The sequence below is a fragment of the Pleurodeles waltl genome, chromosome 8 (genome assembly GCF_031143425.1).
Source record: "Pleurodeles waltl isolate 20211129_DDA chromosome 8, aPleWal1.hap1.20221129, whole genome shotgun sequence".
Classification (NCBI taxonomy): Eukaryota; Metazoa; Chordata; class Amphibia; order Caudata; family Salamandridae; genus Pleurodeles; species Pleurodeles waltl.
The window spans coordinates 1390426861-1390438898 of record NC_090447.1 but is presented as its reverse complement, the minus strand read 5'-3'; the positions used below and the strand labels follow the sequence as shown (position 1 = coordinate 1390438898).

Here is a 12038-nt window from a genome sequence, read left to right as displayed (position 1 = left end):
TTGAAACTCTGCACTTTTTGACTTTGGATCTGGAGTTTCTTGCATAGATCTTGCCAACAAAATGATTTAGACCAAGAGTTGAACTACAGAGGTCTACATGTGAAGGGGAATGACAGATTGTTACGCTATTTAGATAAAATGGATATACATACATACAACCTAAGTGGGCATTGATGCCCAAGTACCTCCTGTTGGTGCTTCCTTGGACCCTCCTCCATCCTGACTTCACGTCCGGAAAATTGGTCCTTTAAGTTGCTGTTAGGTACCTGTATGCAGTTATGCCTTTCCATTGTTAGCGCGCCTGGTCCTTAGTAAGTAAACTTACAAGGGGACGCCTATAGGTCAATGAGCCTTTTGGATCGCATGGCGTATCCTAGCCATGTAGTGACCAATGTTATCAATATTCAGTGTAACTCCTCAATGTCCACTAGGAGAATCATTACTTAGTAGACAATTATATCAACATCACATGAATAACCACAACTCAATAGACGTTTTAACAATATTTATTTCCCTATCCGTTAGAATTCTAGTGCATAAGGTTAACTCAAACTTTATTCATTCAGCTCAGAATTAGTTTATTAGCGACCACCAATAACACAATCTAATCAGAACATGAGACAACATGTGCTCTAATGCTTCAGCATAAACCAACAAAGATGAATATATCGACATTAATAGCAAAGTTCAGCAATCAGTTTGTCAATCATTTGTCACTGTCACCGTCTCCCAAAGAAACCCTCCCTAACCCAGATTAGCATCAGCATGTTGGAACTTCATGCGATAACAATTAAACACATGAATTTGGAAAAAATCTAGCTAAGAGGAAAAACTATAAGAAAACAGCGGTAGTTGGTATCTAGAAAGAAAGGCACAAAAGTTAATCAGTCACATTGTCATAGTTACCTATCCACGGAATGGATCAGCAACAAAGTCGCTCTTCGTCTTCAGGTCATCAATTGATCAGCAACACATCAGGCTTTCAGGTACATAAGCCCAATAACAGAATCTCGAACCGCGTCTCTTGATGTCCGCATTTCATCCCTCGCAACTCTAGTTTTAGCCCCTTGTCATGACTTTTTATTAGAGTTTTTCAGTCCATCCCCCTAATTCCTAATTGGTCAATTAATCACCATATGTGACGCTACCTGTAGGAAGTTGGCTCTGTATGTGCTATTTCAAAGTAAGGAATAGCATGCACAGAGTCCAAGGGTTCCCCTTAGAGGTAAAATAGTGGTAAAAATAGATAATACTAATGCTCTATTTTGTGGTAGTGTGGTCGAGCAGTAGGCTTATCCAAGGAGTAGTGTTAAGCATTTGTTGTACATACACATAGACAATAAATGAGGTACACACACTCAGAGACAAATCCAGCCAATAGGTTTTTATATAGAAAAATATCTTTTCTTAGTTTATTTTAAGAACCACAGGTTCAAATTCTACATGTAATATCTCATTCGAAAGGTATTGCAGGTAAGTACTTTAGGAACTTCAAATCATCAAAATTGCATGTATACTTTTCAAGTTATTCGCAAATAGCTGTTTTAAAAGTGGACACTTAGTGCAATTTTCACAGTTCCTAGGGGAGGTAAGTATTTGTTAGGTTAACCAGGTAAGTAAGACACTTACAGGGCTTAGTTCTTGGTCCAAGGTAGCCCACCGTTGGGGGTTCAGAGCAACCCCAAAGTCACCACACCAGCAGCTCAGGGCCGGTCAGGTGCAGAGTTCAAAGGGGTGCCCAAAACACATAGGCTAGAATGGAGAGAAGGGGGTGCCCCGGTTCCGGTCTGCTTGCAGGTAAGTACCCGCGTCTTCGGAGGGCAGACCAGGGGGGTTTTGTAGGGCACCGGGGGGGACACAAGCCCACACAGAAATTTCACCCTCAGCGGCGCGGGGGCGGCCGGGTGCAGTGTAGAAACAAGCGTCGGGTTCGCAGTGTTAGTCTATGAGAGATCTCGGGATCTCTTCAGCGCGGCAGGCAGGCAAGGGGGGGGTTCCTCGGGGAAACCTCCACTTGATCAAGGGAGAGGGACTCCTGGGGGTCACTCCTCCAGTGAAAGTCCGGTCCTTCAGGTCCTGGGGGCTGCGGGTGCAGGGTCTCTCCCAGGTGTCGGGACTTTGGATTCAAAGAGTCGCGGTCAGGGGAAGCCTCGGGATTCCCTCTGCAGGCGGCGCTGTGGGGGCTCAGGGGGGACAGGTTTTTGTACTCACAGTCTTAGAGTAGTCCTGGGGTCCCTCCTGAGGTGTTGGATCGCCACCAGCCGAGTCGGGGTCGCCGGGTGCAGTGTTGCAAGTCTCACGCTTCTTGCGGGGAGCTTGCAGGGATCTTTAAAGCTGCTGGAAACAAAGTTGCAGCTTTTCTTGGAGCAGGTCCGCTGTCCTCGGGAGTTTCTTGTCTTTTCGAAGCAGGGGCAGTCCTCAGAGGATGTCGAGGTCGCTGGTCCCTTTGGAAGGCGTCGCTGGAGCAGGATCTTTGGAAGGCAGGAGACAGGCCGGTGAGTTTCTGGAGCCAAGGCAGTTGTCGTCTTCTGGTCTTCCGCTGCAGGGGTTTTCAGCTAGGCAGTCCTTCTTCTTGTAGTTGCAGGAATCTGATTTTCTAGGGTTCAGGGTAGCCCTTAAATACTAAATTTAAGGGCGTGTTTAGGTCTGGGGGGTTAGTAGCCAATGGCTACTAGTCCTGAGGGTGGGTACACCCTCTTTGTGCCTCCTCCCAAGGGGAGGGGGTCACAATCCTAACCCTATTGGGGGAATCCTCCATCTGCAAGATGGAGGATTTCTAAAAGTTAGAGTCACTTCAGCTCAGGACACCTTAGGGGCTGTCCTGACTGGCCAGTGACTCCTCCTTGTGGCTTTCTTTGTTCCCTCCAGCCTTGCCGCCAAAAGTGGGGGCCGTGGCCGGAGGGGGCGGGCAACTCCACTAAGCTGGAGTGCCCTGCTGGGCTGTGACAAAGGGGTGAGCCTTTGAGGCTCACCGCCAGGTGTTACAGCTCCTGCCTGGGGGAGGTGTTAGCATCTCCACCCAGTGCAGGCTTTGTTACTGGCCTCAGAGTGACAAAGGCACTCTCCCCATGGGGCCAGCAACATGTCTCTGGTGTGGCAGGCTGCTGGAACTAGTCAGCCTACACAGACAGTCGGTTAAGTTTCAGGGGGCACCTCTAAGGTGCCCTCTGTGGTGTATTTTACAATAAAATGTACACTGGCATCAGTGTGCATTTATTGTGCTGAGAAGTTTGATACCAAACTTCCCAGTTTTCAGTGTAGCCATTATGGTGCTGTGGAGTTCGTGTTTGACAGACTCCCAGACCATATACTCTTATGGCTACCCTGCACTTACAATGTCTAAGGTTTTGCTTAGACACTGTAGGGGTACCATGCTCATGCACTGGTACCCTCACCTATGGTATAGTGCACCCTGCCTTAGGGCTGTAAGGCCTGCTAGAGGGGTGTCTTACCTATACTGCATAGGCAGTGAGAAGCTGGCATGGCACCCTGAGGGGAGTGCCATGTCGACTTACTCATTTTGTTCTCACTAGCACACACAGGCTTGTAAGCAGTGTGTCTGTGTTGAGTGAGGGGTCTCTAGGGTGGCATAAGACATGCTGCAGCCCTTAGAGACCTTCCTTGGCATCAGGGCCCTTGGTACTAGAAGTACCAGTTACAAGGGACTTATCTGAATGCCAGGGTGTGCCAATTGTGGATTCAATGGTACATTTTAGGTGAAGGAACACTGGTGCTGGGGCCTGGTTAGCAGGGTCCCAGCACTCTTCTCAGTCAAGTCAGCATCAGTATCAGGCAAAAAGTGGGGGGTAACTGCAACAGGGAGCCATTTCTTTACACAAGCCCCCCCCAGCCCACAGGCCAGGAGACTCAGCCCAAGCTGGGAGAGTCTTCCTAGTCTGTCAGGCGAGGAAGAGTAGGAGAAATAGGCTGGTTAGTTGCAGGGCCTACTCTGCCTTATATCCTTCTGTTCAGGTCATTCCCTTTGGGGAACTGACCTACTTCCACAGTGATAGGACCTAGTCTGAATTGCCTCTTGTCTGCCTCTTCAATGTCTCCACCCATTCTTTCTATTTTGGTCTTAGAGGTATCCACCTCTGCTAACCTTATCTTGGCCAGGGTTACCCCTAGCTTACCCAGAGAGGTTACCCAGAGCTGGAGTAACCCCACCATGACCAATAGGGTCAGGGGGCCTAACTTGCTATTTGGCATGGGGTCAGACCACCATGCTAAGGATAGTGCAGCCATAAAGGCTAACACCCAGCAGAGGCCACTGACAGCTGTCAGTGCCCAGAACCACACCTTTAGCTCTTCACCTAAAAGGGAAGGGGCTAAGTTACAGGCCTCTTTGGGTTCAGGTTGCCTGTCTGCTGTATTAGAGTGGGGGGTTACCACATCTTGTAGTAAACACCCTTCTTCCACTCTTTCTTCTGTTAGCTGAGGAGCCACCCACTCAGGTTTAACAGTTGCCTGACTAGCCATGACTTCTTGTGGGTCAGGTTGGACTTTATCAGGGCCATTTTTGGAGTTCTCCCCTACTGGAGCAGAATCTCCTTGGCTTGCTGTAACCTTGGCTAAAGGTTGTCCACCCTTCCTACTCTGTTTTCTTTTCTTCTTCTTCTGGGGCCTGCTTGCATTTACTGCAGAGGCAGGACTTCCAGAATCCTTGGGAGAGGACTGGCACTGGACCAGTTCCTCTCTTGGGCTCTGACTAACCTCTGGGTAGTCATTTCCAAGGAGACAATCAAGGGGGAGGTCTGTACTGACTACTACCCTTCTCCAGCTAAGAGTGCCACCCACTTCTATGGGTACTAAAGCCACAGGCCTCTTAGTGACCCTGTCTAGGCTAACTCTTACCCTGGCAGTCTCACCTGGGATGTACTGGTTTGAGAGCACCAGCCTGTCATGCACAATAGTGTGACTGGCACAAGTGTCTCTCAGGGCAGTGGTTGGGATTCCATTCACCAGTAGGTGGTGGAAGTGTCTACTTCCCTCTGGAATCTCCAACTCACCTGTTTGGCCCTGTTTCCAGTTGAAGGCTATGAAGACCTCCTCATCTGAGGAGTCATCTCCCATGGCTACACTGGTTACCCCTGGAATTTTGTTCTGGGGTTTGTTTTTGGGACAAGAAGTGTCCTTGGTGTGGTGCCCAGACTGTTTACAGTTGTGGCACCATGCCTTAGTGGCATCCCAGTTCTTACCCTGGTACCCACCTTTGTTTTGGGTTGTGTCTCGGGGCCCACCCACCTGTTCTGGTTTTTGGGGGCCTACAGAGGACTCTTTTTCTTTGTTTCTAGTGTCACCCACTTTCTCCTGGGGAGTTTTTGTAACCCCTTTCTTTTGGTCACCCCCAGTGGAAGTTTTGGTTACCCTAGTCTTGACCCAGTGGTCTGCCTTCTTTCCCAATTCTTGGGGAGAAATTGGACCTAGGTCTACCAGATACTGATGCAACTTTTCATTGAAGCAGTTACTTAAAATGTGTTCTTTCATAAACAAATTATAAAGCCCAACATAGTCACACACTTCATTTCCAGTTAACCAACCATCTAGTGTTTTTACTGAGTAGTCTACAAAATCAACCCAGGTCTGGCTCGAGGATTTTTGAGCCCCCCTGAATCTAATTCTATACTCCTCAGTGGAGAATCCAAAGCCCTCAATCAGGGTACCCTTCATGAGGTCATAAGATTCTGCATCTTTTCCAGAGAGTGTGAGGAGTCTATCCCTACACTTTCCAGTGAACATTTCCCAAAGGAGAGCACCCCAGTGAGATCTGTTAACTTTTCTGGTTACACAAGCCCTCTCAAAAGCTGTGAACCATTTGGTGATGTCATCACCAGCTTCATATTTTGTTACAATCCCTTTGGGGATTTTTAGGATGTCAGGAGAATCTCTGACCCTATTTAAGTTGCTGCCACCATCGATGGGACCTAGGCCCATCTCTTTTCTTTCCCTTTCTATGGCTAGGAGCTGCTTTTCCAAAGCCAATCTTTTGACCATCCTGGCTAACGGGGTCATCTTCACTGAGAGCATCCTCAGTGATTTCAGAAATGCTAGACCCTCCTGTGAGGGAAGCAACATTTCTGACTATCATTTTTGGAGACCGGGCTTGAGAGGCCCTGGTCTCCCTATTTAGGACTGGAAGGGGGGAATTGCCCTCCAAGTCACTAATTTCTTCCTCTGTGAAGTCATCCTCAGAGGGGTTGGCTTTTTCAAACTCTGCCAACAGCTCCTGGAGCTGAATTTTGGTAGGTCTGGAGCCAATGGTTATTTTCTTTATATTACAGAGAGACCTTAGCTCCCTCATCTTAAGATGGAGGTAAGGTGTGGTGTCGAGTTCCACCACCTGCATCTCTGTATCAGACATTATTCTGCTAAGAGTTGGAATACTTTTTTAAGAATCTAAAACTGTTTCTAGAATCTAATTTCAAACTTTTAACAAACTTTTAAACTCTAAAAGACAATGCTAAACAGGGACTTAACACACAAGGCCCTAGCAGGACTTTTAAGAATTTAGAAAAATTTCAAATTGCAAAAATGAATTTCTAATGACAATTTTGGAATTTGTCGTGTGATCAGGTATTGGCTGAGTAGTCCAGCAAATGCAAAGTCTTGTACCCCACCGCTGATCCACCAATGTAGGAAGTTGGCTCTGTATGTGCTATTTCAAAGTAAGGAATAGCATGCACAGAGTCCAAGGGTTCCCCTTAGAGGTAAAATAGTGGTAAAAATAGATAATACTAATGCTCTATTTTGTGGTAGTGTGGTCGAGCAGTAGGCTTATCCAAGGAGTAGTGTTAAGCATTTGTTGTACATACACATAGACAATAAATGAGGTACACACACTCAGAGACAAATCCAGCCAATAGGTTTTTATATAGAAAAATATCTTTTCTTAGTTTATTTTAAGAACCACAGGTTCAAATTCTACATGTAATATCTCATTCGAAAGGTATTGCAGGTAAGTACTTTAGGAACTTCAAATCATCAAAATTGCATGTATACTTTTCAAGTTATTCGCAAATAGCTGTTTTAAAAGTGGACACTTAGTGCAATTTTCACAGTTCCTAGGGGAGGTAAGTATTTGTTAGGTTAACCAGGTAAGTAAGACACTTACAGGGCTTAGTTCTTGGTCCAAGGTAGCCCACCGTTGGGGGTTCAGAGCAACCCCAAAGTCACCACACCAGCAGCTCAGGGCCGGTCAGGTGCAGAGTTCAAAGGGGTGCCCAAAACACATAGGCTAGAATGGAGAGAAGGGGGTGCCCCGGTTCCGGTCTGCTTGCAGGTAAGTACCCGCGTCTTCGGAGGGCAGACCAGGGGGGTTTTGTAGGGCACCGGGGGGGACACAAGCCCACACAGAAATTTCACCCTCAGCGGCGCGGGGGCGGCCGGGTGCAGTGTAGAAACAAGCGTCGGGTTCGCAGTGTTAGTCTATGAGAGATCTCGGGATCTCTTCAGCGCGGCAGGCAGGCAAGGGGGGGGTTCCTCGGGGAAACCTCCACTTGATCAAGGGAGAGGGACTCCTGGGGGTCACTCCTCCAGTGAAAGTCCGGTCCTTCAGGTCCTGGGGGCTGCGGGTGCAGGGTCTCTCCCAGGTGTCGGGACTTTGGATTCAAAGAGTCGCGGTCAGGGGAAGCCTCGGGATTCCCTCTGCAGGCGGCGCTGTGGGGGCTCAGGGGGGACAGGTTTTTGTACTCACAGTCTTAGAGTAGTCCTGGGGTCCCTCCTGAGGTGTTGGATCGCCACCAGCCGAGTCGGGGTCGCCGGGTGCAGTGTTGCAAGTCTCACGCTTCTTGCGGGGAGCTTGCAGGGATCTTTAAAGCTGCTGGAAACAAAGTTGCAGCTTTTCTTGGAGCAGGTCCGCTGTCCTCGGGAGTTTCTTGTCTTTTCGAAGCAGGGGCAGTCCTCAGAGGATGTCGAGGTCGCTGGTCCCTTTGGAAGGCGTCGCTGGAGCAGGATCTTTGGAAGGCAGGAGACAGGCCGGTGAGTTTCTGGAGCCAAGGCAGTTGTCGTCTTCTGGTCTTCCGCTGCAGGGGTTTTCAGCTAGGCAGTCCTTCTTCTTGTAGTTGCAGGAATCTGATTTTCTAGGGTTCAGGGTAGCCCTTAAATACTAAATTTAAGGGCGTGTTTAGGTCTGGGGGGTTAGTAGCCAATGGCTACTAGTCCTGAGGGTGGGTACACCCTCTTTGTGCCTCCTCCCAAGGGGAGGGGGTCACAATCCTAACCCTATTGGGGGAATCCTCCATCTGCAAGATGGAGGATTTCTAAAAGTTAGAGTCACTTCAGCTCAGGACACCTTAGGGGCTGTCCTGACTGGCCAGTGACTCCTCCTTGTGGCTTTCTTTGTTCCCTCCAGCCTTGCCGCCAAAAGTGGGGGCCGTGGCCGGAGGGGGCGGGCAACTCCACTAAGCTGGAGTGCCCTGCTGGGCTGTGACAAAGGGGTGAGCCTTTGAGGCTCACCGCCAGGTGTTACAGCTCCTGCCTGGGGGAGGTGTTAGCATCTCCACCCAGTGCAGGCTTTGTTACTGGCCTCAGAGTGACAAAGGCACTCTCCCCATGGGGCCAGCAACATGTCTCTGGTGTGGCAGGCTGCTGGAACTAGTCAGCCTACACAGACAGTCGGTTAAGTTTCAGGGGGCACCTCTAAGGTGCCCTCTGTGGTGTATTTTACAATAAAATGTACACTGGCATCAGTGTGCATTTATTGTGCTGAGAAGTTTGATACCAAACTTCCCAGTTTTCAGTGTAGCCATTATGGTGCTGTGGAGTTCGTGTTTGACAGACTCCCAGACCATATACTCTTATGGCTACCCTGCACTTACAATGTCTAAGGTTTTGCTTAGACACTGTAGGGGTACCATGCTCATGCACTGGTACCCTCACCTATGGTATAGTGCACCCTGCCTTAGGGCTGTAAGGCCTGCTAGAGGGGTGTCTTACCTATACTGCATAGGCAGTGAGAAGCTGGCATGGCACCCTGAGGGGAGTGCCATGTCGACTTACTCATTTTGTTCTCACTAGCACACACAGGCTTGTAAGCAGTGTGTCTGTGTTGAGTGAGGGGTCTCTAGGGTGGCATAAGACATGCTGCAGCCCTTAGAGACCTTCCTTGGCATCAGGGCCCTTGGTACTAGAAGTACCAGTTACAAGGGACTTATCTGAATGCCAGGGTGTGCCAATTGTGGATTCAATGGTACATTTTAGGTGAAGGAACACTGGTGCTGGGGCCTGGTTAGCAGGGTCCCAGCACTCTTCTCAGTCAAGTCAGCATCAGTATCAGGCAAAAAGTGGGGGGTAACTGCAACAGGGAGCCATTTCTTTACACTACCCAATACATTAAGTTCTACAAATCTATGAGTTCTATTATTTCGTAGTTCTCAGTTCATTGATTGGTTCACTGTTCGATGTCCTCATCATCCGGCTCATCAGGTATCGAAAATGTTGCATCTTCCTCTTCAGTCACTGTCCCTATTGTTTGATTCCTGGGAAAGTACATCTTTTCTACTCTACACATAATTGTAGCAATTTGATTCCATCATATCCTGTAGTATAGCTAAGCAGACTTTAACACTGAGTGGTTCAAGGCTAGTTTATCATGGTCGCTTTCCTCCAGCACACTCTAATATTTCAGCTTCCGCATGAGGCCTGGCAAAACTAGGCCACATCTTCGGCTAAGTTAACTCTACCATATAATGTAAAGCATAGGTTATACATCTCAATATGGCACATTACTACATTATTATTATACATTTTCATTATTTTACACATTTTTAATCATTTTAGTACAAATTCGTATAAGTGGCTACCATTCTCTGTGAGCACATTTTCAACCGTGCATATTTATTCCCCTACGATTAATTTCTCTATGAACTTTTGTTAATCAAAACACATAGACATTCATTAATAATTCCTAGTTAGCATAACTGCTTTAAAACCACCATAGGGTAACATAACTGCTTTTGGAATTACACTAAGGGCCTGATTTAGATATTGGTTGACAGGTTACTTCGTCACAACAGTGACGATTATCCCAGCCACTGAAATCTAAATCCCACAGGAAATAATAGGATTCAGATTTTAGGGGATGGGATATCCGTCACTGTTGTGATGAAGTAACCTATCCACCAGTAATCTAAATCAGGACCTGTGTTTCACTGTACTTACCGGACTGTGATGATCTTGGTGGCTAAAATTATATAAAGATAAGTGTTTTTATAAATTGTCATGGATCTCCTTTATTGAGTCATGTGTATCATTTATTGACTGTGGGCTTGCAGCAAGTGTCTAACACTCCTTTAAGCCTGTGGCTGCTTTACCACACTACCCCCCTAAAAGAGCACCTTGGGACTGCTAGAGCAAATCCATGTCCGGTTATAAGGGAATACCTGGACCTTTGCACAGTATACCTCAGTTTGGTATACTACATAAAGATACAGCTTCCTAGAAATACCACTTCCACAAGTTCTGCGGATTATGACAAAATGCTGACTGTGAACTAAAGTGCAGACAAGCTCACTAAAATGGAAATTATAGCTAAATGAAACCTGTCCTGTATGTGTTTAAGAACCTCAAACCATTTGGTGGGAAAGAAGGTGTGTATTTTCCTTTGAGAACATATCAAGATGTTTGGCATTCCCTGTCACATCCCTTCCCTGCTTCATCCCTCCCCTCCTCTTGTCAGCCGACCTTGTGCATGTTTTGCAGGAAACTGTAGACAACATGCCTGTATTCTGCCTGTGGAGTAAAAGAGTGCTTTTACTTTGTGCATTCTGAGCAGTGATGACTACATGTAAACAGAGGTCTCTGACAATGACTGTTTCTACACTTGAACTGAGCTCAGAATGCACTGTCTGCTTGTTGTGAATCATATTAGCAGTTGTGTGTGTTTGTATGTAAATGTGAGTATCTGCAAAAGTGTGTCTGCTTGTGTGCCGCTTGTGAGCTGTCTCTCTGGGACTGTTGTTTAATGCAAACTGAGCAATGATGAGCTTTCCTTTTCAGAGTTTTCAAACTATGAAGCTTCCTACACTTGAACTGAGCTCAGTGTATTGTGTATTGCATACGTTTAGCATGCAGATAGTGTCAGTTTGTACTTGACTGTCTTTTTGTTTATAAATAGGCAGTGTATATCTGGCTTGATCAGCCAGCTAACCTTCTTAACCGTTCTGCGGAGACGTCTTTTGCAACTGTTACTTATGGACGCTTTTAACTGGTGAGCTGGTGGATTGACAGATTGGTGTTTTGCAACTCCAGGTAATAGTTATATTTGCAAAAGGTAAACCATATACTCTAATGTTTAGGGTAATACTTTAATCTTTCTTGTTTACATTCAGCAGTTCAGTAGCATATTGTGAACTGAAAGATGCAACCTAGTAATAAATTGATAGGGTTTGAAAGTCCAAGGTAAAGTCTGAATGATGATAGATACTGCAAAGATATGATTCTAGAGGTTTTAAAAAAAATAAGATCTTACGGGTTCTTATTCTCCCCTCCTTCCCCCACTTCCCTTTTTGCAGGCTGCATAGGTGTTGAAACTCTGCCCTTTTTGGCTGAGGATCTTGACTTGCTTGTATAGATCCTGCCAACCAAAGGATTTAGATGAAGAGTTGAACTACAGTGGTCTACATTGGAAGGGGAATGACAGAGTTTTACGCTATTCCGCTAAAAGGTATTTATAGACATTCAAACTAAATGGGCATTGTGTATATAGTGGTTGAGCTGACAAGCTGGAATGCTATTTCCCCACCTACCTGATTTCTTTTTCTAACCTAGGCCTACATTGGCTACCAAAGATTCCATCTTTCAATGTTTTACATTATTTAAACCACTCACCAGGACTCTTTACATATTTTTTATGGTAAAGAAGCCAATTTAGGCTGCTTTCTTGGTTTCTAAGGTCCATTTCTGATTAGAGGGGTAACAGTTCCCCTTAAGCACAAGTAGTAACTGATAACTCCAAGCTTTTTCTCCGAGTTACCAACAGATACTCCTTCCTCCTCAACCTTGTTATTGGTATTTCCAAATAACTTTTCTTTTTTCAAAAA

The 12038-nt window shown here is 46.5% G+C and overlaps 1 protein-coding gene across 2 annotated transcripts in view; it reads left to right on the top strand.

Moving 5' to 3' along the window:
* Positions 1–12038, top strand: part of CEP295 (centrosomal protein 295) — a 541368-nt gene that overhangs the window by 39477 nt on the left and 489853 nt on the right. Inside the window, exons 9-10 of one of the 2 annotated variants that reach the window (XM_069202438.1) lie at positions 11114–11247; positions 11511–11662. The gene's annotated coding sequence lies outside the window, so the exon portion shown is untranslated. Of the gene's footprint in view, positions 1–11113; positions 11248–11510; positions 11663–12038 lie in introns of those variants that run through there. The other variant, XM_069202439.1, reaches the window with a different exon arrangement.